General features: G+C 37.0%; 1 protein-coding gene across 7 annotated transcripts in view; it reads left to right on the forward strand.

The window, feature by feature from the left end:
* FAM135B (family with sequence similarity 135 member B) overlaps positions 1 to 22407 on the forward strand; it is a 493118-nt gene that overhangs the window by 71370 nt on the left and 399341 nt on the right. Inside the window, exon 1 of one of the 7 annotated variants that reach the window (XM_043969557.1) lies at positions 11819 to 11995. The exons of the other annotated variants lie outside the window; for them this stretch is intronic. The gene's annotated coding sequence lies outside the window, so the exon portion shown is untranslated. Of the gene's footprint in view, positions 1 to 11818; positions 11996 to 22407 lie in introns of those variants that run through there. 7 annotated transcript variants of the gene reach the window in all.

Here is a 22407-nt window from a genome sequence, read left to right on the forward strand (position 1 = left end):
TATACTGTGTATATCCTTTGATCCAGTAATACCATTACTAGGCCTGTATCCCAAAGACCTTAAAGAAGGGTGGCAATAGTTCTATTTGTACAAAAAATATTTATAGGGGCTCTTTTTTTGTGGTAGAAAGGAATTGGTAATTGAGAGGCTATCTATTAATTGGGGAATGGTTGAACAAGTTTCAGTATATGATTGTAATGTGATGAAATAATGAGATTTAGCAGATACTCAAACACCCACCTGGAGATTAATCTAGACTGATTAAATCAAGTGAGAGTGATTAACTGCTGATTAGCCTACTTCAAGTTAACTGGATTGTAATCACACCTTGAGAACACCTTCAGAAACAATGGATTTGGATGATGCCAACCAATCAGCTTGAAGCAGTGTGTAAGGACCACCTCTGTTCCAGTCCTATAAAAAGCTTCCACAATCAGCTTGCTAGAGAGAGATCTTGATTGAAGCAGGCTAGTGGCAGAGGACTTGAGGAAGAACCAGAACAGGTTGGAAATCTAGGCTAAATAGGCTTTTTTCTTAACTTTCTGAACTCCATGAGAATATCTGTATGCTTTAACAAATGTTTAATGCCCAAGGACTGGTGTTAAAGCTTCTAATTTAAGGCGACCACAATTTAGATTTTAAACATCACATAATGGAATATTATTGTGTCATAAGAAATGACAAGCAGGGCAATTTCAGAAAAGTCTAAAATGATTTATATGAATTGATGCATAGTGAAGTAAGAAAAATTAGCAATACATTGTATATGGTAACAACAGTTCTTTCTGATGAATAACTGAATGATTTAGCTATTCTCAGCAATACAATGATCTAAGACAATCTGAAAGGACTCATCATGAAAAATGCTATCTACCCCCAGAGGGGTATTTGAATACATATTGAAACATACTATCTTTCACTTTCTTTTCTTCTTTTCCTTCCACAAAATGAGTAATATGGAAATATGTTTTACATGATTGCACATGATTTTACATGATTGCTTACCAACATTAGGAGGTAAGTGAGTTAAGAACAGAATTTGAAATTCAAAACTTTAAAAAAAGGTTAAAATGTTTTTTTACATATAATTGGGGAAAATGTGAAATATTTTAAAAAATGGTCATGCCTAGATAATTTTTCTTTCTTTCTTTCTTTCTTTCTTTCTTTCTTTCTTTCTTTCTTTCTTTCTTTCTTTCTTTCTTTCTTTCTTTCCTTCTTTCTGTCTGTCTGTCTGTCTGTCTGTCTTTTCTTTCTGATGGTTTTCAGGTAGTCCAATAATTTAAAAATTATCTCTCCTAGATCTATTTTCCAGATCAGTTGTCTTTCCAATGAGGTATTTCACATTTTCCTCTATTATTTCATTCTTTTGATTCTGTTTGACTGATTCCTGGTGTCTCATGGAGTCATTCATCTGTCCAATTCTAATTTTAAAGGCATTAATTTCTTCAGTAAGCTTTTGCACCTCCTTTTCCATTTGGCCATTTTTACTTTTGATGGAGTTGATTTTGTTAGTGAATTTTTTCCCCATTTGTCCAATTGTATCTTTTGAGGAAGTGTTTTCTTCAGTCAATTTTTGTGCTTCCTTCTCCAAGCTATTGACTCTTTATTCATAATTTTCTTGCATAACTCTCATTTTCTCATTTCTTTTCCCATTTTTCTTCTATTTTTCTTATTTGATTTTTAAAATCCTTTTTGAGCTCTAAGAAGGCTTTTTGGTTTTGAGAACAATTCATCTTCCTCCTTGAGGCTTCACATGTAGGCATTTTGACAGTATTGTCCTCATCTGTGTTTGTTTTGCTCTTCCCTGTTGCCAGAGAAGCTCTCAATGGTAAGCGTACTTTTCTGTTTTTTACTCATATTTTAGACTATTTTTGACTTTTAAAGTTGAGGTCTGCTCCTGGGTCACAGCAGCCACTGTTGCAAGATTCTTGTGCTGGGGGATAGGGGCTTGGTCACTGGCTTTCTGCTCTGAGTCCTCTGTGTCTTGTGAATTCTTCACCACCCTAGGCTTGTTCCCTGTGCTTGCTCTCTGCACTGGGATGGCTTGGCCTACTTGCTCCTGTCCTGTGGGTGGTTCTCTAGCTGCCAATTTGCTCTTTTGGCCAGTGCTGTAAGGTCTTGCAACTGGTCTCACGACTGGCCTGTTGCACCACTAGCCTACTGAGCCAGGACCAAGGAGCCTCAGCTGCTGATCTATGCTGTGGCTAAAAGCCCCTTGCTGACTTGGCCAGACCCCCTTTGCACTGTACTGTGCTGCACTCCCCTTTCACCCCAGTGAGAGAGACCTTTCCTGAAGTATTCTAAATTATCTCAAGTTGGACGATTGTATCTCTGACTTTTTATAGGTTCTGTAGCTCCAGAATCCATTTAGAAGCTTGATTTAATATTGTTTCTGAGGGAAACTCAGGAGAACTAAGGCAACTTCCTGGCTTCTCTCTGCCATCTTTTCTCTGTCTCTGTCTCTCTCTGTCTCTCTATCTCTGTCTCTGTCTCTCTCTCTCTCTCTGTCTCTTTCTCTCTGTCTGTCTGAATCTCTCTCTATACAAATAAATAAAATGTATACACATATGTATATATATGTATTATATATATATGCATTTAAATTTTAGGGAAATTTCCCATATGATTAAAAACAAATCTTTGAGCACATTCACATGTATCTTCTACAATCCTAAGTAAATCCAAAGTCTTAGAATGTCTGCTCTGGAAATCATCATAAAACACAATGTTAGCTTGGCCATCGAATGTCAGCTCTGCTAAGGATCTAAGCTGGCAGAATATAGAACGTCAGCACATAGAAAATCAGAATTAGATGTGACTTTAGGTGTTATTTAATATAATCCAGGGATTCTTAACCTGAAGTCCATTATTGCTTTTTAAACATTTTGACAAACACATTTTAATATAATTGATTTCCTTTGTAACTCTACGTATTGTAGTTTATGCATTGAAAAGCTTTATTCTGAGAAGGGATCTATAGACTTCACTAGATTATCACAAGGGTTCAGGATATACACAAAATTTAAGAACTAACCAATTCACTTTATAGATCAAGAAACTACACTGAATCTGCACACAGAGCTAAAGTGAATTGGATGGATAAGTTGAAGAACTTAGGAAAAATTCCTTAGCAGTATTAAGACCTCTGAGTCTAAAATAATTTTCCTATATAAATTCTACATAGATAGAAAAAACGCAAAGCCCAAATTTAATAGCCTTAGGATAGAACCTTTTCCTTTTCTTCTTCAGGATAAAGGAAGGTTTACTTCTGGGTCAAGAAGGATTTGGGGGGTGGAGTTGGGAATCCTCACCAAAGTCAGTCTATGTTTACACTTTTTATTTTTTTAGGTTAGGTGGATTTCAGCAGGTTTGTAGTAGAATGTTTCTTCATGGTTATAGAATCCTAGCCTTTTTCTGGCACATAGTAAGTGCTTCGTATTTTTGATTGATTGGAAGCAAGTCTCAATGTTATTTCCCCAATAAAAAAATCTCTTTTACATCATAGGAGGGTATTTATTACAAGAAAACTTGCAGTTTCACAAAGGGTCTATACAAGGCCATTAGAAGAAAAACTTTAATTTTGTAGACTGTTTTATTCAACAAACATGATGGACTTCTCTTCCTTTCCCTCCCCCATCCTTATCACAGTGGGGATCACAGAGATGTAAGGGATCTCAGAGGCTCAGTGCATACATAAACAAGGAATCTTTTTCTAATATACCCAATACACGATCCTCCATTGTTGTTGTTTGTCCTTCATTCTTGGGGAAGTCCATGACATTGGGAGGTTATGTTATGACTTGCAGTGAATTGTATTTAAGTGAGGCAGGGCTGTGCTAAGTCACCAGCCTCACTCTCTCCTCCAGAGTTATGTGTCAATTGACAAGATATACATCAGGACAACTGGAGATAGCCCTGTATGTTTGAGGCAGTGGGGATTAAATGACTTAGTTAGGGTCACACAGCTAGTAGTGTCAAGTGTCTGAGGCCAGATTTGAACTCAGGTCCTCTTGACTCCGGGGCTAGTGTTCTATCCACTACACCACCTACTGCTCCCTGGTCCTCCATGCTAATAGGTGAAGATCTCCAATGAGATGGAACCCATTGCTTCCAGAGACAATGTATTTCTCTAATCACTACCAGATTTTTCCTTACTGAACTCCAAAATCAATCTCTCTTCAACTTGGACTCTTTGCTCATCCCTTTATTAGAAAAGCCCTCATTTATACCACAACCTTCAAATATTTGAAACTCCTTGAAGGGTGCTAATTGGTAGGGATATAAATATATCCAAAAAGAAAGCAGTTTCAATCATCCAAGAACTTACATTCGAATGGGAAAAGACAACCCATGAAACATAAAATATTAAATTATAATTTTAAAAATTCACAGTATAGAACAAGAGGCAGACCAGAAGGAAATACATATGAATAAGAAAAATTTGTAAGTTATATGTTGAATTTATTATATACTTAAAAGGAAGAGCAAGCTTAATGTAAATATATTCTTGATTTCCTGTACAATTCTCTTTTTCTGTTCTAGAAAAAATTATTTCATGATGCCTAAAAAGAAAAAAGAAACAAAATGTCCTCAAACCAAATGCAAAAGGGAGTTGAAGAAGTGTATATATGCCTTGTGGTGTGTGGCTCTTGTGCTGAAGTCCAGACAGTCAGAAACACATACAGGGGAAGAATAAAGTTTGGCTAGTCTGAGCCCCTCCCCTAAAAGGTGACCCTGGGAGGGACTAATCAATAGGCAAAGGGTGCCAGCATGGCAGAGATTGGTTCTATTATGAAAAGGTCACAGAGAAAGATAGATGTTGCAATGGGAGCAGGCCCCAGGTACTGGACAAATTTCCAGAGTCACATTGCAGCTAAAACATGGTGGCTGGGGGCAGCTAGGTGACACAGTGGATAGAACACCAGCCCTGGAGTCAGGAGGACCTGAGTTCAAATCCAGCCTCAGACACTTAACACTTACTAGCTGTGTGACCCTGGGCAAGTCACTTAACCCCAATTGCCTCACAAAAACAAACAAACAAACAAACAAACAACAACAACAACAACAAAACATGGTGGCTAAGTCTGGAAAGTCAGAAGCAGAACCAGGAAAGAATAATGGTTGGCCCAGGCCCCTATCCAAAAAGCTGGCTACTTAGTCAATACTTTGTTGGATTCATGATCTTACTGACATATTATGCCTTCTAGAAGTATAGTCAGAAGCCCATCCATGCCTTTTTATGCAATTTGATTCTTGTCTATGTCCTCCCATCAATCATAGAAGTCCCAATCAATATCACGAAGGGAACTTTGATTTCTCAACATTTCATTGTTACCTACCAGTGGTGTACATGGGCTGTCCAATGGTAATCATTCAACCTCCCTCAATGATTGTCCTACCTTCTTTTCTTTTCTTACTGCTCACTGATAATGTTTTTTCTTTTTTAAAGTATTTTATTATTTTCCAGTTACATATAAGGATAATTTTCAACATTTATTTTGATAGGATTTTTAGTTCCAAATTTTAAAAATAATAGTATTTTATTATTTCCAGTTACATGTATTGATAGTTTTCAACATTTGTTTTTCTCTCCCCCCCTCCCCTAGACAACAGGTAATCTGATGTAGGTTTTATATATATATACACATATACATATATATAACATTAAACATATTTCTGCATTAGTCATGTTATATATGTATGTGTGTGTGTGTGTGTGTGTGTGTATAACACTAAACATATTTCTGCATTAGTCATGTTACAAGAGAAGAATCAGAGCAAAAAGGAAAAACCTCAAAAACGAAAAACAACAGCACCAAAACCAAAAGAAATAGTATGGATCAATCGGCATCCGTATTCCACAGTTCTTTTTTTTTTCTTCTGGATTTTGAGAGCCTTTTCAATCATGAGTCCTTTGGAACTTTCTTGTACCACTGTATTGGTGAAGAGAATCTAGTCTATCACAGTTGATCAACACATAATGTCGATGAAAGTGTGTACAATGTTCTTCTGGTTCTGTTCATCTCACTCATCATCAGTTCATGCAAGTCCTTCCAGGTTTCTCTGAACTCTTCCTGCTCATTGTTTCTTACAGCACAATAGAATTCCATTACATTCATATACTACAACTTGTTCAGCCATTCGACAATTGATGGGCAGCCCCATAATTTCCAATTCCTTGCCACCACAAAAGGAACAGCTATAAATATTTTTGTACATGTGGGTCCCTTTACCTTTTTTATGATCTCTTTGGGAAAAAACCCAAAAGTGGTATTGCTGGGTCAAAGGGTATGCACAGCTTTATAGCCCTTTGGTAATAATTCCAAATTGCTCTCCAGAATGGTTGGATCAGTTCCCAGCTCCACCAACAATGCATTAGTGTTCCAATTTTTCCACACCTTCTCCAACATTTATTGTTTTCCTTTTTTGTCATATTAGTCAATCTGATAGGTGTCAGGTGGTACCTCAGAGTTGTTTTAATTTGGATCTCTCTAATCAACAGTGATTTAGAACATTTTTTCTTATGGGAATAGATAGCTTTGATTTCTTCATCAGAAAACTGCCTATTCATATCCTTTGACCATTTCTCAATTAGGAAATGACTTGGATTCTTATAAATTTGATTTAATTCCTGATATAGTTTAGAAATGATGCCTTCATCAGAAGTACTGGTTATAAAAATTGTTTCCCAACTTTCTGCCTCCCTTCTAATTTTGGATGCATTGCTTCTGTTTGTACAAAACCTTTTTAATTTAATGTAATCAAAATCATCCATTTTGCATTTCATAATATTCTCTATCTCTTGTTTAGTCATAAACTGTTCTCCTTTCCAAAGATCTGAGAGGTAAACTATTGCTTCCTCTCCTAATTTATTTAGGGTATCACCTTTTATGTCTAAACCAAGTACCCATTTTGACCTTATTTTAGTATAAGGTATAAGATGTTGGTCTATACCTAATTCCTGCCATACTATCTTCCAGTTTTCCCAGAAGTTTTTGTCAAATACTGAATTCATATCCCAGAAGCTAGAGTCTTGGGTTTATCAGACAGTATATTACTAAAGTCATTTAGTACTGTTTCTCCTGTGCCTAGCTTATTTCATTGATATTCCACTCTATTTCTTAGACAGTACCAGATAGTTTTGATGAGGGCCGCTTTATTGTAGAGCTTCAGATTTGGTACAGCTAATCCACCTTCCTGTGCATTTTTTTCCATTATTTCCCTTGATATTCTTGACCTTTTGTTTTTCCAGATGAATTTTGTTATTATTTTTTCTAGCTCTATAAAATAATTTTTAAGTAGTCTGATTGGTATGGCACTGAATAAGTAAATTAATTTAGGTAGAATTGTCACTTTTATTATATTAGCTCAGGCTATCCATGAGCAATTGATATTTTCTTAATTATTTAGATCTGATTTGATTTGTGTGAAAAGTGTTTTGTAATTGCGTTCATAGAGTTCCTGGGTTTGTCTTGGCAAGTAGACTCCCAAGCATTTTATATTGTCTACCATTACTTTAAATGGAATTTCTCTTTCTATCTCTTGGTGCTGGACTTTGTAGGTCATGTATAGAAATGTTGATGATTTATGTGGATTTATTTTATATCCTGCTACTTTGCTAAAGTTGTTAATTGTTTCAAGTAATTTTTGAGTTGATTCTCTAGGATTCTCTAAGTATACTCCATCATATCATCTGCAAAGAGTGACAGTTTTGTTTCCTCCTTGCCTATTCTAATTCTTTTAATTCCTTTTTCTTCTCTGATTGCTAAAGCTAACATTTCTAGTACAACATTAAATAATAGAGGTCATAATGGACATCCCTGTTTCACCCCTGATCTTATTGGGAATGCCTCTAACTGATCTCCATTACATATAATGCTTGCTGATGGTTTTAGATAGATACTGCTTATTATTTTAAGGAAAGCTCCACCTATTCCTAAGCTCTCTAGTGTTTTTACTAGGAATGGGTGCTGTATTTTGTCAAAAGCTTTCTCTGCATCTATTGAGATAATCATATGATTTTGGTTAGTTTTCTTATTGATGTGGTTGATTATGTTAATAGTTTCCCTAATGTTGAACCAGCCCTGCATTCCTGGTATAAATCTCACCTGGTCATAGTGTATTATCCTGGTGATCACTTGCTGTAATCTCCTTGCTAATATCTTATTTAAGATTTTAGCATCAATATTCATTAGAGAAATTGGTCTATAATTTTCTTTCTCTGTTTTGGCTCTGCCTGGTTTTGGTATCACCACCATATTTGTGTCATAAAATGTATTTGGTAGAACTCCTACTTCACTTACTTTTCCAAATAATTTTTATAATATAAATGTTTGGTAGAATTCACCTGTAAACCCATCTGGCCCTGGGGAGTTTTTCTTAGGGAGTTCATTAATGGCTTGTTCAATTTCTCTTTCTAATATGGGGTTATTTAAGGGTTTTATGTCCTCTTCAGTTAACCTGGGCAGTTTGTATTTTTGTAAATATTTATACATTTCATTTAGATTGTCAAATTTATTGCCATACAGTTGGGCAAAATAATTCCTAATTATGGATTTAATTTCCACTTCATTGGTGGTAATATCACCCTTTTCATTTTTGATACTGTTAATTTAGTTTTCTTCTTTCTATTTTTAAATCAAATTAACCAATGGTTTGTCTATTTTATTGTTTTTTTTCATAAAACCAGCTCTTAGTTTTATTGGTTAATTCTATAGTTTTCTTGCTTTCAATTTTATTAATTTCTCCTTTAATTTTAGGATTTCTCATTTAGTATTTAATTGGGGATTTCTAATTTGTTCTTTTTCTACCTTTTTAAATTGCATGCCCAATTCATTGATCTCCTCTTTCTCTTTTTTATTCATGTAAGCAGTTAGAGCTATAAAATTTCCCCTAAGCACTCCTTTGGCTGCATCCCATAGATTATTTTATGTTGTCTCATTATTGTCATTCTCTTGGATAAAGTTATTGATTGTTTCTATGATTTTTTGTTTGACCCATTCATTCTTTAGAATTAAATTATTTAGGTTCCAATTGATTTTCAGTCGACCTTTTCATGGCTCTTTATCACATGTAATTTTTATTGCATCATGATCTGAGAAGAATGTTTTTACTATTTCTGCTTTTCTACATTTGACTATGAGGTTTTTGTGCCCTAATACATGGTCAGTTTTTGAAAATGTGCCATGAACCACTGAGAAAAAAGTATATTCCTTTCTATCCCCATTCAATTTTCTCCAGATATGTATCATGTCTAACTTTTACAACATTCTATTCACCTCTTTCACTTCTTTCTTATTTATTTTGTGGCTAGATTTATCTAATTCTGAGAGGGGAAGATTCAGATCCCCCACTAGTATAGTATTACTGTCTATTTCCTCTTCCAACTCATTTAACTTCTCCTCTAATAATTTGGATGCTAGACCCCTTGGTGCATACATGTTTTAAGCTGCTCCTATCTAACTCTTCATTAATGATATGTTATATAGCCATTATATTTATTCTGCAATGTTCTACATTGCTTTATAGGTGGCATGCAGTTTTGCTTCTTTAGAAACTATTGTTTTATGACTTGCATGCTAACTTCTTGCAGTCATATAATATCACAAGAAGAATACTGATGCTATAATTATATGGAAAAAGTTCAGGGTGAAGCTCTGGGTTAACTGAAAGGTTTTTGAACTACCTTTTATTGCTATCTTCAATTCTGGATCTCTTTCATTGTCCAACTACATACTGTTTGTCCAAGTTGTTCATAAAACTATTTATTTTGTCTTCAGGAATAGGCTTTCTACATTTGGTAAGAGCTTTACCAGGGCCTTGATTGAGTCATCACAGTGTCATGGATAAATTGGATCACCTGGACAACCTCACTGAAGACCCCTACAGTTTTCAATCTGTACTGCAAAGCTTCCTGGACAATGACAAATATTTTGATACACCTAAGTCTCCCTTTGGGACATGTGTGTTTGTGATTTTTAAAAAATCCTTGTGTTTTCCCAAGTATTGGCAATCTAAGCACATAATCTAATATTGGTGTTGGTTTACATTCCTTCCTAATAAATTCCATCTTTTTAGTTTTGGTTCATTATTCTGGCCTTTTGATATGTTTTTATATCCTAATTCTATCATACAACATGTTAGTACTCTCTTCTAACTTTTCATCATATCCAAATTTAGTAAGCCTTCCGCATTTGTCTTCATCCAAGTCACTGATTTAAATTTTGAATAGTGCAATGTCAGACATAACATCGAGTCACACTAAAAGGGGCTAAAATTCTAGTTATGATGTCTAAAATATAATGAGTGTTTTCCCCAAATTAGAAGCTTTAGCAAGAGTTTAGACATTTAAGCATTTATTAAGGTGCATTAGCATCTAGCGATCAGAGAGAAAGAGGCCAAGATTCCTTCATCTATCTGTCTAAGGAAGCCAGCATCTCTGCTCCAGCCAAGCCAAGGTCCCAGGTGAAAAAGACCTTGCTTGCTCCTTCCTCCTCCCAGAAGCCTCTTCTGAAACAGGAAACAGGGCCATCAACACACAGACACAGCTCCAACCTAATTGGTTGGCAGCCCTGATTGACAGAACTAACAGGTGACTCTACACATGCAAGTCCCAGACGCTGGCCAACTTCCGGATGCTAAAGTCACAGGGCTTCTCCTCACATTTCTTCTCCTCATAGCAGAGCTTCCCTACAGTATCTCTCTAGCAGGGGGTGCAATTCCAATTCTAACACTACTAACCTCTTTCTAGCTTGAATGATCTTATGATCATATCTCTTTAGTTCTGGTTATTCAACTGTCTCTGAGCTGACCTAACTGTAAAATTATCTACTTTAACTGTAATATTACTGTTTATCTGGCCCACTGGGAAATTACTAAAAAGAAAAAAAACCTTTGTCAAACCTCATTGAAAACCAGAAAAACTGTGTCTATGGTCTTTTCCTGGTCCAAGCTAGTAACTGCTCTGTCACGACAAGAAATAAGGCATCTGACATGATATTAAAAAACAAAAAACACAACAACATAAAACAACATAAAACAAAACAAAAATACGATGACCCTCTTGGTTTCTTTTCTGAGCATTTTAGAAAAGGATAGTTATGGGGCAGCTAGGTGGCACAGTGGATAGAGCACCGGCCCTGGAGTCAGGAGGACCCGAGTTCAAATCCGCCTCAGACACTTAACACTTAAGTAGCTGTGTGACCCTGGGCAAGTCACTTAACCCCAATTGCCTCACCAAAAACAAACAAACCAAAAAACAAAAAAGAAAAGGATAGTTATTCTTTTCAATTTATGCTTCCATTCACATGAAGGTTGGAAAATGGGATTAGTGAATATTTTCCCATAGTTCACCTGAGGTCCAGCATCTACTTGAAATGGGCTCATGGAATCATTGCAATCAATGGACCATAAAACAGAGAATGTTGGAGCATTGAACATAAAACATTTATAGCTGGAAGGCACCTTAGAGATAATATTCAGAGAGTCACAGAATTTAGAGTTGTCAGAGATTATAGTGGTCACCTACTCTAACTTAGATCCTAAAAGGATTATGGTATTTTATATAGTCTTTGACAACATATTCAACACTCTTCAACAAGTGATATCCATCCTTTGTTTATAGACTTCCCATGAGGGAAATCCAGTATCTCCGGCAGCTCATTTCACTTATGAATGACTGTAATTGATAGCAAGTTTATCCTGATATTAAGCCTACATTTTCCTTTTTGCTTATCTGATTTGTTAGATATCCATCTCTGCTTTGAGTCATCTTTGGATTTGATGAAGATTTATTCATGTCATTTTCAGGGGCTGATAAAATGCTAAACATCTCAGGAGCAAACCCATATTGCTGTGTGATTCCACTGAAAATCTCCTTTTCAAGTTTAAACTGACCCAGCAAATCTTTGATTCCATTCATCCAACCAGCTCCAAGTCCATCTAATTATACCCTCAATCAGCCAACTTCTCACCATCTCTTTCACAACAGGATCATGTAAGAAACTGTATCATATGCTCTGCTGAAATGTACATAAATTAGCTGTGGCATTCTCCTAATCTGTCAGTTTAGTAAAGGTTGTTGTTTGTTTGTTTGTTTTTAGTAAATGCAATTAGACTACTTAATAATGATAATGCCATACTGGCTATTTATAATCATGACTTTTTTCTAGATGAAGCATTTTCTAGATGAACCATTTCTTTCTTGTCTTTAATTTTTTTTTGGGGGGGGGGTTGGGCGATGAGGATTAAGTGACTTATCCCTGGGAAATGGTGGGAAGGAGTGAGAATCTCCATCACCCTTCAACTGGTAACTACTCCATTAGCCATTATTTTGCTTTGGTTCTGTGGGTCAGTGAGGATTAAGTGACTTGCCCAGGGTCACACAGCTAGTGATTGTCAAGTGTCTGAAGCTGGATTTGAACTCAGATCCTCCTGACTCCAGGGCCAGTGCTCTATCCACCATGCCACTTAGCTGTCTCCTAGATGAACCATTTTAGACCATTTCTTTATCATGTATTCCAAGCTTTTCTCAGGAGTCAAAGTCAAGGTCACTGACCCATAGTTTTAAGTCTCTTTCATTTTTGAAAATTTCCTGTATATTTGTTCTCCTATAGTTTTGTGGTTCTCCCATTTTCAACAATCTTTCAGATATCACATATCAGCAGTTTTTAGTACTTTGATTCTATTCCCACCACAAGTCCCTTTAGTATATGTAGCACATTTGGTCTGAGTAACTGGAATTCGTCAAGTGTGCTCTCATGGTATTGCTTTACTTTCCTTACATATCAGATACGTGTTAGTAATTTTTCCTGACTTTTCCAATGTAAAGTCTATTTAATTGTTATTTTTAAATTTTCCATTTTTTAAAATTCTGAACTTAAAAACTGAGTAAAGTGAACATTTCCATATACATTCTAGAACAAAAGGGAATGGATTGCACATGAAATCTTGAATCACCATTCCATTCAGCTTATCTTTCTTTTTAAGTAGACAATAAATCCAACATGTAACTTTCAAAACTGACTTGCTTCGGGCAGCTAGGTGGCACAGTGGATAAAGCACCGGCCCTGGATTCAGTAGTACCTGAGTTCAAATCCAGCCTCAGCCACTTGACACTTACTAGCTGTGTGACCCTGGGCAAGTCACTTAACCCCCATAGCCCTGAAAAAAAACAAACACAACACAACAAAACAAAACAAACAAAAAAAACCCTGACTTGCTTCTCTGTGATTCTCTCTGCTAAAGGCTATTTTCATTGTCAGAGAAAACAAGAATTAAGTATCTTTACCATCTCCTTTTTTCATTTATCATCCTCCTGCCCACTCCCAGTAGCAGCCATATCCCATGTTTCACCTTAATTTCCCCCATTATAGCTTTAAAAATTATTTTTTATTGTCTTAAGCTTTACTTGCCAACCTCAAATTATTAATACAATAAAACAATGATAGATTTAGATCATTTAATCTTGTTCCCTAATTTTCCCATTGGGGAAAATGAGTCTCAGAGAGGTTTAGTGACTTGCCCAGGATCAAACATGAATCCAGGTCTTACTGATTTCAAGTCTAGCACTCTCTCTACTACCATCTGCTGCCATCCATTCCAAGGTTTAGCACTTCCAAGATTGTTCTTACATGACTTTCTCACATTTTTATAAGAAGAGTCAATGCATTGCAGAGTATGTGGCGTGGGGGGAAGAAAAGTGTGAGGAGAATGGAAAGGTAGTAAGAAAGCCAGGTGATGAAGGGCCCTGAAAACCAAATAAAGTATTTTATGTTTGCTCCTGGAATGGGAATCTAATGTAATTGATTGAAAAAGAGGACGACTTTGTTAGACATGCTTTAGGAATGAACTGAAGTGGGGAGAGACATAAGGTAAGCCATTGCAGTAGTCCAAGTGGGAGATGAGGGAAGCTCCAGCCCTCCTTTCAGACTCAGCCAACATATAGATTTATTACCTGATCCCCCCAGCTTCTAATATTTTGCCTTCCAATATCTGCCTTGTGTTTATCTTATAGATACTTTATATGCCCCTCTCAAAAAATTTAAGCTTTTCAAAGGCGTGAATTGTTTCTGTTGTGTTTTGGTATTCCTTGCATAATGTGTGTTATATATTGTAACAGGTGCTTGGTAAATGCTTATTGATTCATGATAGATTGTTTCTAGGATCAGATCAAAATTGTCACAAGAATGGAATTCCAGGCCTGGTTCTCTTATTAACTTTCTATTTGATGTTTAGTAAGCAAGTTCTCTTCAGGCCTCAATTTCCTTAGCTGGAAAAAGAGGTGGGTCTAAATTGGACACTTCCATGTTTTTCTGTGTCATGGATACCTTTAGCAATATTTAGAAGCCTATTGATCCTTTTTTGAAAAATGATTTTTAAATTACTAAAGGAAATTCTAAGTCTCAGTTAGAACTTAGGAAAAATAAAGATGTGATTTTTTTTTTCTCCATCCAAGTTTTGGACACCATGAAACCTATCTATCCGTGAACCTCTGGTGGTTGTGGGGGTGCAGCAGGGGAGGTCTGTTGGCTCTTGATCTAAATTAACCTTAAAAAACCTTTCAGTTCTAGCCTTCTCTATTCCAAAATCCTTTCTGCTATAAGGTTCTATGATTCTGAAAAACAAAAACCAAAACCTCTCCCCTTCCCTTGTTCTTAAGTATAGAGTATTTGTTGAAGAAGTTTTATCCTGTTTCATAATTTGTCCCCTTTTTTTCTCCCTTCTTAATACAGATACATATTTATATATGCTTATGTATATGTATACATACACACATATATGCATATATACATATATGCAAGAAGAATATATACACAAAATATACATATATTTGTTTATGTGTGTACACACACACACACACACACATATTCTAAATTTTGTTAAGTATTCCCTTCAACATTGATAGTTTTAGTTACTCTCTTTATGACTTAAATTGCTGAGGAGTTGTAATAGGCTGCTTCAGGAAGTAATGGAATCCCCTGCTATGGACATGTTCTTGTTTCTCCGCTTGATGACCATCCCAAAGTGAAGCACTCAGAATGGAACCCAGTATCTGTGGTGGGTTCTGAGCAGGGACAAGGACTGTAGGATTATCTCTTCCTTGTAAGCCCTCTTCTTCCCTCCATCTACACAAAGCACAATGCTTATACTTTGTTAGGTATTTCTCTAAAAGCTGCAGCTCCCTTTCCTGGGCACCTGGCCCTCTGCCAAGCTTAGCCTATTGTCTCCTAGATAAGGAGTTTAAAACACATTGAGTTCCTCTGATGAAAGCCTCTTGAATGATAATCATAAAAAAGGTGTTATAATAAAACTTTGCATTTAAATTGTATCTTCATTCTCAGGATGTCAGAGTACTTTACAAACATGAAATGCTAAAAACTCTTTTAGGTTAATTAAAATTAGCAGGTTTCCTTGACAAAGCTGGAGAATGTTTCTGTACCTACTGGTACTTTTACAGATGGGTGAATTGAGGCACAAATGTTTGGTGGTAGGAGAATTGTGATTCCAGAAAGGAACCCAGCATCCCCAACACACCATTTCCTCCTTTGATTATTGCTTAAAAGGTATCTATCCTTCTCCCTAACCTATCCATCCACACGGGTATCCATTCTTTCTCTGCTCCCTCAAATTCATCCTGCAGATACTGAGAGTGCAGTTTTCTTAATATAATACTCGTTTCATGTCCTTCTTCACTACAGAACCTTCTGATAGTTTTCTGTTGCCTACTGAATAGTCTGAATTCCTCAGTCTGGCATTTCACAGCTTTTGGTAACTAAAACCCTCCTATCTTTTTACTCTTCTCCTCCACCCTTCTCTTCATATAACTGATGATTCTGCCAGCCTTTGGTTCCTGGGTTCATCCAACCCTTTCCTATTCATATGATTCCTCATGTCCCCAATGCCTTCCTCCCTACCTTCTCCTTCCTCTCCCACCCACTTCTGTTAAAATCATATTCACCCTTAGCACAAGTCAGATATCACATTCTCCATAGCCTGAATTCTTGTACTTTCCCTGAATTTCTGTATTCATCTCAGCCAGACCTGAATGTGCTTCTCCCTCTTTCTCTCCCTTTTTTCTCCCTTTCCATCTCCCCCTTTCTCCCCCTGTCCCTGTCCCTCTTCTTCTCTCACTCCTTTTCCTTCTGCATTTCTCTTGTTCTCTCTAGATCTCCTGGAACACTTGATTTGAATATTTCCTTTATTCCTATATTCTAATTGATATTATTGTTACTTTGCGTAGTCTTCCTTCTGTGACAAGCTTATGTGCTCCTTAGGGGGCAAAGACTGTGTTCTATTCATCCCTGGATTCCTTTTGGGCAGATCTCAGGGCTTTGTATACAGTAGTCAGTCAGTTAGTAAACATTTATTCAGTGCCTACCATGTGCCAAACACTTTACTATGCATTGGGAATATAAATAAGAAAAAGAAAGACAGTAGGAACATAGCAGGTAGAGAGCTGGAAGGGATCATGAACTTCAACCCCCTTATTTATTTATTTATTTTTGGTGAGGCAATTGGGGTTAAGTGACTTGCCTAGGGTCACACAGCTAGTAAGTGCCAAATGTCTGAGGCCAGATTTGAACTCAGGTCTTCCTGAATCCAGGGCCAGTGATTTATCCATTGTGCCACCTAGCTGACCCTCAACCTCCTCATTTTTTAATTGAGAAAACTGTTGGAAACCAGGGAGGTTAAGTTTCTTGACTGGAGTCACATAGGAAGTGTCAGAGACAGAATTTGAACTATGGCCACTGCTATTTCCACTCTGCTATACTGTTACCTCCACTGTACCATGGGGTTTAATTTTTTTAAGTAGAATTTCTGAATTCTGCAAGCATATATTCAGGAGGCACTGCATTTGCAATAAGGTACATAATTTAACAATTTATCATCTAATTGGGAGGAGAGGGCATGGACACAAATTGGCATAGTTAAGTAATGATCTAAGGCATTATGTAAATAAGGACCAAGAAAAATAACCTACATTTTCTATTAATAATATTAATAGCTTATACTTATATGAGCCTTTGAGGTTTACTAAGCGCTTAAAGTGTATTCTTCTCTTGAACGTCGAAAAACCTTATTAGTTAATTAGTGTAAGCATCATTATTCCTACTTCATATTTGACAAAACTCAGACTCAGAGGAGTTAAGGGACTATACTGGAACAATAGAGATAAGTATCACCTACCCAGATTTTGGCAAATTATTTGACAAAGTTTTCTATGTTGTTCTTATAGAAAATATGGAAAGATAATGGATGAGGGCAGCTAGATGGTGCAGTGGATAAAGCACTGGCCCTGGATTCAGGAGGACTTGAGTTCAAATCCGACCTTAGACACTTGGCACTTCTTATCTATGTGACTCTGGGCAAGTCACTTAACCCTCATTGCCTCACCAGGAAAGAAAAAAGATAATGGATGAAACAGTAAGTGGAGCCATATCCGGTTCAGTATTAACACACAAAAAGTAGTTATTAGTGATTTATTTTCAACATATAAGGGTGTATGGGCTGTTAAGGAAGGGCCAGCACCTCTGCTTGTGAGGGTTGTTGAGTCATTTTCAGGGTTTCCCATCAGCCTTTGGTGTCTTACCGGTCACCCAACTCTCACCTGTGGCTTCAGGAAGCTGTAGCATAGGCAATGGTCACAGCCAGGTAAACTCTCTTGGAATATAGGCTAAATCAGGTTGAGCATAAGCAACAGGCCACAGACCTATCAGTGAGTTAAGGAACTGTCTAGCCCAAGCATATGAAGACTTCTTCCTGGTGAAATGGGCAGATGAGAACAATTTCTTTCAATGGATGTGATGGTGGCTGTAGCAAGCACTATAGAGTGCTTAGAGATTGGCCATATATGAGATGCCCAGGTCATCTGGTGGATCCTTGGCCATTGCCAGTTGCTCTGACTTTTTTCTTGCCACTGTACTTTGATGACTGGAAGAGAGAGTGAGGCTGAAGACTTTGTGCAACTCTGCCTCACTTAAATCCAATTCACTTGTAAGTCATAACATCACTTTGTGATATCATTGGTCCTCTTAGAAAATGAAGGACAAACAACAATGAAGATGTCACTGGTGGAATGGAACAGGATTTGTGCTTGGCATCACATTATTGATCCTTTCTAAAACTTGAATAAAGACAAAGAGAGTGTGTTTCTGACATAGGTGAGCTAACATGAAGCAAGGAGGGCTGGGTGACTTCTGAGGATTTTAATAAGATTTAAAAAGGCTAGAACACCGGGCCAAATGTCCTCTTACCTCATAAATTTGGGACTTCCAACCAGTGTTATAGGTGGTAAAACAAATAAAGTCTGTTCATAATTCACCAAAGAGGAGTCTTATTCAACATGGAAATATGATGGATGAAATTTAATAGAGACATATGTATAGCCTTTCAATTGAATGTTAAAAAAAATCACCCTCACAGGGGCAGCTAGGTGGCGCAGTGGATAGAGTACCGGCCCTGGAGTCAGGAGGACCTGAGTTCAAATCCGGCCTCAGACACTTAACACTTACTAGCTGTGTGACCCTGGGCAAGTCACTTAATCCCAGTTGCCTCACCAAAAAAATAAAAAAAAAATAAAAAATAAATAAATAAATCACCCTCACAAAGACAATCTTGAAGAGGTATGCCTAGCTATAAGACTATCTGGAAGAAAAACCAGCAGCAGCAACAAAACATCTGGAGCACTAGAAAGAGTTCTGACTTTACAGTCACAGGACTTCAGTTCAAATCTCATCACTACCACCGTGACCTTGGGCAAATTAATTAAGCTCTCTTGGTCTTAATTTCCTCATATGTAAAAAGGAGTTGGACTGGATGGCCTCTATGAACCCTTGTTACTCTAAATATATGATCCTATGATTCTAGTCTGTTGTTTTCGTGCAGTCATTTCCATTGTTTCTGACTCTCTATAACCCCATTTGGGATTTTCATGGTAAAGATCCGGGAATGGTTTGCCATTTCCTTCACCAGCTTGTTTTATAGATGAAGAAACTGAGGCAAACAGGGTAAAGTGATTTGGCCAGGCTCACACAGCTAGTCAGTACCTGAAGCTAGATTTGAACTCAGGAAGAAGAGTCTTCCTGACTACAGACCAGATTCTCTAGCCACTGTACCACCTGAGAGTGCACTAGTATTCTAGTTTAATGATTCTAGTCCAACTTGTGGTAAACAGAAACCTGCTATGAATCACACCTAGTCTCCTTTTGAAGAGCTCCAGTGATGGGAAAATCACTACCCCCTGATGGAAGCCAATCTATTTATATGAAATTTCCCTCTCTCTAATTTCTACCCAGTGCTCCAAGAACTATCCCCTTCTTAGAACAGGCCTAATCTCCCTTCACATGACAATTGTTGAAATATGCAAAGAAAGCTACCATTCTTTTGTACCAAGTCTGTTCTGTCAGCCAAACATCCCATTTTCTTCAACTGATCCTTTTAGGAACTAGCTTCCAATAGCGCCTTTCCTTGTCAATATCCTTCCACAAATGTGACACCTTGAAGTGAACATAATGCTTCAGAGAGATTCTTTACAGAGCAACACACAGCAGGACTCTTACCTCCCTAGTCCTGGATATTCTGCTTTTCTGAACATAGTCTAACATCATGTTAGCATTTTTGGTTGAGTATTTTGTCAGAGGTATATGTGTTCTCTCTTTATACCCTTCCCCCACCCTCTTACTCCCAAGAGTAGCATCTGTCTAGAATTACCAACTTATAACCAGACCCAATTTCTTAGGTTATTCCTACATGAGAGAAGATTAAGGATCTGAATTCATTTAGAAGTAAAGTTTTGTTGTACCATCAGGTTCATATTTAGTATGTAATTTATTTTTTCCAAGCAGGAATGAATTATATTTGCTTCTAAAATATGAAGAGCAACAATTATGATTCATGCACCAATGATTCATGGAAGATGCAAGGGCTAAAACACTGTTAAACTAATAATACATTATCCTTAGGAGTATAATTTGCCCAAGATGAGAATCTGCTTCCAAAGTTAGGTGTTGAAAATTCTCAAGGACACCTGAAGGAGAATGGAAGTATGATAGAGCAGAAAATGTATAAAACCTGGGTTCAGAATTCCCATGTCAGCACTAACCATATGACCTTGGGCAAGTCACTTAATTTCTCTGAGTCTTAGTTTATTTAGCTATAATCTGGAGAGAAGAATAACAGTACATTACAACTCCCTCATTTTTCACATTAGAGTCTGGTTTCCCCTTGGTAATTTGATTTATATAAAGCACCTCCCAGGGTTATTATGGGGGATGTGTCTTGTAAAGTTTAAAGCAATAATGAACTGTGAGTTATTATTGCCAATATTGGAATGTTTGAAAATGTCTTACAAGGGTTTTGTTTTTCAGTGGAGGGCATTGTGTGAGAAAGAAAGTCAATCAATTACCTAGCATTTATTAAATGCCTACTATGTGCCAGACACTGTGTCGTGCTGGGCTACAAAGAAAGGCAAGAAATAACAGCTCTTCTCAAGAAGCTCACAAGTCTAGGGGCAGCTAGGTGACACAGTGGATAGAGCACCGGCCCTGAATTCAGGAGGACATGAGTTCAAATCCGGCCTCAGACCCTTGACACTTACTAGCTGTGTGACCCTGGTAAAGTCACTTAACCCCAATTGCCTCACCAAAAAAAAAAAATAGCTTTGAGTACAAAGAAGCTAACAAGTCTAATAGGGATCCAAATGCAAACAACTACGTTTAAACAAGATATATACATTATATTCATAAACAAGATATATAAATAAGACATAACCTCAGAAGGAGGGCACTTAAGAAAATAAATGCTTTTCAACTGAAAATAATAATAATACACTTCAAAAGAATTTAGATAGAATGATGAAAACAAGCATACTGTACCTTCAGTGGTGGCACTTAGACATGACATGGTTGTTAAATTGAATCCAGTAATCAACCTTATTTGACCTTGGCCAAGTATAACTTAATCATAATGCCTGAGAGAATTTCTGTTATAGTAGAAATATCAATTCTGTTTGGAGTTAGGAGATCTGGGTTTCAATTCTAGCTTTGCCTCTCTTTAACAATATAATAGGTCTGAGGACTGGACCTGTGATTTATTTGGTATAGAAAACTCCTGGGTTAGGAAGGTCCCTCCACCAATGCTTGTCACGGACTTCTAATCTAGGGGTTCTTAACCATTTTTGTGTCATAGGTCTCTTTGGCAGTTTTGTGAAGCCTATGGAACACACATATAAATATATACACATATATACATACATACACACATGCACACACATGTATGTATGTATGTATGTGTATGTATATGTATGTTTAAATGCATAGGATTGCAAAGGAAACAAAGGACTCCTCTACTAGGAGAGTTGAGCAGAGGTATCAAACACATGCCCAGTAGTAGGCCCAAAACTCACAGGTGCCCCCAAGTAGATTAAAATATAATTGGAAAATATTTAACAAAATAAATTAAAAATACAAGAAAACACAAATGGCATTACATTTTAAAGCTAAATCAATATGGGCTTGCAGGGATCCTTATGTACAATCCAATGGCCCCTTTTCTATTTGGGTTTGACACCATTGACCTAGAGCACTGAGAAGATGTGACTTGTCCAAGCTAGTATGTTCTAGAGGCAGTATCTGAATGCAGATCTCCCTGGCTCCCTGGTTAGCTCTCTTTCTACTACACCGGAATAACATAAATACTATATAACCTAAGAAGCATTGATTAAGCCACTAAACTATGAACACTGTGAAAAAGTCAAAGCTTCAATAAAATGTGTTCTCTGCTTTCAAAAGGCTTAGTCTTGGTTGGAGAATAAGTTACCAATGCAGGTTTCTATAATATAGTATGTATATTAGAGTTAAAAAACAGTAGGGGAATGGGAAGTCTAATATCTTCTGTGGAGATCAGGAAAGAGTTCTAGGAGGAGCTGGTTTTTGAAGTGAGATTTAAATGCATCTGGAGGATTTTCAGGGAAATTATAATAGTCTAGGTAGGTGAGATGAAGAACCTACCTGTATTAGCCTGATAGCAGCATTGGGAATGAAGGAGATGACACAAAGGCTACATAGATGGAATCTATACATCCTAGTAACTGATCATGTATGAAATAAGGGATGAAAAGGGCAATACTGGAAGCTTCCCCACAGGGTCATTGTAAAGACAGTCTTGAGTAATCCCCAAAGTGCTCAGCAGTTGGTATTGATCCCTGACAACTCATCTTAATATTGGATTTGTGTGTTGCCTCATAGTAAACACATAGTCGTTAACAGAAAAGCTGCCCTCACTACCATTATATAAATTTGCTATTAAGAAATGAAAGGAATATTTTTTGAAGCCTAATTACTAATCCAGAGGTGTCAGGGGAATTAGTCAGCTACTTTGTTTTTCTCCTAAGAAACTGGTGCTTTCTTC

Source organism: Dromiciops gliroides, chromosome 1 (genome assembly GCF_019393635.1).
Source record: "Dromiciops gliroides isolate mDroGli1 chromosome 1, mDroGli1.pri, whole genome shotgun sequence".
Taxonomy (NCBI): Eukaryota; Metazoa; Chordata; class Mammalia; order Microbiotheria; family Microbiotheriidae; genus Dromiciops; species Dromiciops gliroides.